General features: G+C 47.6%; 1 long non-coding RNA gene across 1 annotated transcript; it reads left to right on the top strand.

Moving 5' to 3' along the window:
* The first annotated feature begins 690 nt into the window (after nucleotides 1–690).
* On the top strand, nucleotides 691–1,471 carry LOC135537855 (uncharacterized). The gene is made up of 3 exons (XR_010455290.1): nucleotides 691–718; nucleotides 941–1,022; nucleotides 1,388–1,471. It is a non-coding gene; the product is annotated as an uncharacterized LOC135537855 (long non-coding RNA).
* Nucleotides 1,472–3,708: the final 2,237 nt, after the last annotated feature.

Here is a 3,708-nt window from a genome sequence, read left to right as displayed (position 1 = left end):
GTTCAGTGATGTCTCATTATATCTCCTGTGTTCCTCCCTCCCTCCTCCTCCTCCAGTTCAGTGATGTCTCATTATATCTCTGTTCCTCCTCCTCTCTCCTCTCCAGTTCAGTGATGTCTCATTATATCTCTGTGTTCCCTCCCTCTCTCTCTCCTCCAGTTCAGTGATGTCTCATCATATCTCTGTGTTCCTCCTCCCTCTCTCCTCCTCCAGTTCATTGATGTCTCATTATATCTCTGTGTTCCTCCCTCCCTCCTCCAGTTCAGTGATGTCTCATTATATCTCTGTGTTCCTCCCTCCCTCTCTCTCCTCCTCCAGTTCAGTGATGTCTCATTATATCTCTGTGTTCCTCCCTCTCTCCTCCTCCAGTTCAGTGATGTCTCATTATATCTCTGTGTTCCTCCCTCCCTCTCTCCTCCTCCAGTGATGTCTCATTATATCTCTGTGTTCCTCCCTCTCTCCTCCTCCAGTTCAGTGATGTCTCATTATATCTCTGTGTTCCTCCCTCCCTCTCTCCTCCTCCAGTTCAGTGATGTCTCATTATATCTCTGTGTTCCTCCCTCCCTCTCTCCTCCTCCAGTTCAGTGATGTCTCATTATATCTCTGTGTTCCTCCCTCCCTCCCTCCAGTTCAGTGATTCCCTGGTGTACACCAGCAGAGGTATGACAGCAGACAACCAGTTCAAAGTTCCGGCCAGCTGCCTCTCTACGGCATGACAGTAGAGTCTCAGAACCTGAACCATAACATTATGGGCCAGTTTCCTGGACACACATTAAGCTTAGTCCTAAAGCGGCAGATATATATAGAAAACATTTATTCCAGGATGAGACCTAATGTGTCCGGGAAGCTGGCCCCATGCTGTTAGCTTCAGATAACATAACTCAGCTGTAAATTAGTAGAGGTCACTCTCCTCTGATCCAACCTGTGTCTGTGTCCTCAGATCAGGGAGAGTGAGGATGAGTGGGGAGTTCCTCCTTTTTCACTCTGTTTGGTCAGCGCCAGTCTGTCGTCGTGGCAGCAAGGTACAAGTGTTCTAGATGTGTTCTGGGTGTTATTCCGTTTTCTTGATGTTTAGGGTGTTTTACAGTGTTCAGGGTGTTTTAGAATGTTTCAGAGTGTTCTAGAGTGTTCCAGGGTGGTTTAGAATGTTTCAGAGTGTTCTAGAGTGTTCCAGGGTGGTTTAGAACGTTCAGAGTGTTCAGAGAACGTTTCAGAGTGTTCTAGAGTGTTCCAGGTGGTTTAGAACGTTTCAGAGTGTTCTAGAGTGTTCCAGAGTGGTTTAGAGTGTTTTAGAGCAGGGGTGTTAAACTCATTTAGCCCCAGGGCCACATTCAGTCATCAGAGGTCCGAGCTGTGCATCTAACCCATGCCTGTACTCTGTACCTAGCTGTGTATCAGAGATGGTGAAATGGATGGAGGACATCAGGATGGCTGTAGTCCTGGTAGAACAGAGTAACAGACCTTCTACTGATCTACTGTCCTGTGGTCGATCAGACCGCAGTAAGTCTTGTACCTAACCCTGACCCCTAGACCTGATAGAGCAGAGGAACAGACCTTCTACTGATCTACTGTCCACCAGTCGATCAGACCACCCAGTAAGTCTTGACCTGACCCCTGACCCCTAGATCTGATAGAGCAGAGGAACAGACCTTCTACAGATCTACTGTCCACCAGTCGATCAGACCGCAGTAAGTCTTGTACCTAACCCCTGACCCCTAGATCTGGTAAAGCAGAGGAACAGACCTTCTACAGATCTGTCCACCAGTCGATCAACTGTAGTAAGTCATAGTACCTGACCCCTGACCCCCTAGACCTGATAGAACAGAGTAACAGACCTTCTACAGATCTACTGTCCACCAGTCGATCAGACTGTAGTAAGTCATAGTACCCCTAGACCTGGCTGAACAGATGAATGGTCTTTCCCCTGATCTACAGACCTGATAGACCGCAGTAAATCACACTACCTACTGACTACTTCTATAGGTGGAGTTAAAGGGCAGATCTAGCCTGTCCTTCCAGTCGATCAGGCTGTAGTCCTAACTAACCTAACCTTCCCACAGAGTACAGGCTGAGCCCTAACTAACCTAACCTTCCCACAGAGTACAGGCTGGTCTAACTAACCTAACCTTCCCACAGAGTACAGGCTGAGTCCTAACTAACCTAACCTTCCCACAGAGTACAGGCTGAGTCCTAACTAACCTTCCCACTGAGTACAGGCTGAGTCCTAACTAACCTAACCTTCCACAGGTACAGGCTGAGTCTAACTAACCTAACCTTCCCACAGGTACAGGCTGAGTCCTAACTAACCTAGCCTTCCCACTGAGTACAGGCTGAGTCCTAACTAACCTAACCTTCCCACTGAGTACAGGCTCTAACTAACCTTCCCACAGAGTACAGGCTGAGTCTAACTAACCTTCCCACTGAGTACAGGCAGAGTCTAACTAACCTAACCTTCCCACAGAGTACAGTACAACTAATCTAACCTTCCCACTGGCTGAGTCCTAACTAACCTTCCACAGAGTACAGGCAGAGTCCTAACTAACCTAACCTTCCCACTGAGTACAGGCTGAGTCCTAACTTAACCCTAACCTAACCTTCCCTAACCTTCCCACAGAGTACAGGCTGAGTCCTAACTAACCTAACCTTCCCCAGAGTACAGCTGGTCCTAACTAACCTAACCTTCCCACAGAGTACAGGGCTGAGTCTAACTAACCTAACCTTCCCACAGAGTACAGGCTGAGTCCTAACTAACACAGCAAACTGTATAGAAATGTGGCCTGCAACACGACCAAACTGTATAGAAATGTGACCTGCAACACGACCAAACTGTATAGAAATATGACCTACAGCGACCAAACTGTATAGAGGCCTTAGCCTGCCTTACGACCAAACTGCTAGAAATATGACCTTTTATTTGACCAAACTGTATAGAAATGTGGCCTGCAACACGACCAAACTGTATAGAAATGTGGCCTGCAACACGACCAAACTGTATAGAAATGTGGCCTGCAACACGACCAAACTGTATAGAAATGTGGCCTGCTGTGACCAAACAGTATAGAAATGTGGCCTGCAACAGACCAAACTGTATAGAAATGTGGCCTGCAACACGACCAAACTGTATAGAAATGTGGCCTGCAACCACGACCAAACTGTATAGAAATGTGGCCTGCAAAATGGACTTTGAGTCCATCAATTCACATGATCACTTCTCTTATTTAGGTTTTGTGACAAGGATGTTTTTGTGCTCCAGAAACAGCCTTCAACTTATCGGACCTGGGGGAAACTTGTCCTCTGTTTCTGTTCGTCAACTCTTCATCAATTCCTCTTGCTGTTGTTCCAGAGTCTCCAGAAGAGGGCAGTGTGTAGGCTGAGTCAGAGGAGGAGCTGAGTGGGTCTCGTAGCTCATTGGAGCGTCAGTCCAGCACAGAGAGGAAACACGACGGTTCATGTCTGCTGGCACACCAACACCTCTGTGTCCATGGTGGACTTTAGTGTGGCTGTGGAGGTACCTACCCTGACCCACAGTACCGTCTAACCTCTCTGTCTCTGTCTAACCTCTCTGTCTTCACTCCCTACCTGACACAGTACCATAACCCTCTCTGTTTCTGTCTAACCTCTGTCTTCTGTCTTCTCTACCTACCTGACCCACAGTACCGCTCTAACCTCTCTGTTTCTGTCTAACCTCTCTGTCTTCTCTACCTACCT

The sequence above is a fragment of the Oncorhynchus masou genome, unplaced genomic scaffold, assembly GCF_036934945.1.
Source record: "Oncorhynchus masou masou isolate Uvic2021 unplaced genomic scaffold, UVic_Omas_1.1 unplaced_scaffold_8571, whole genome shotgun sequence".
In the NCBI taxonomy this organism is placed as follows: Eukaryota; Metazoa; Chordata; class Actinopteri; order Salmoniformes; family Salmonidae; genus Oncorhynchus; species Oncorhynchus masou.
The sequence above is the reverse complement of the archived record's forward strand: the minus strand, read 5'-3'. Positions and strand labels throughout refer to the sequence as shown.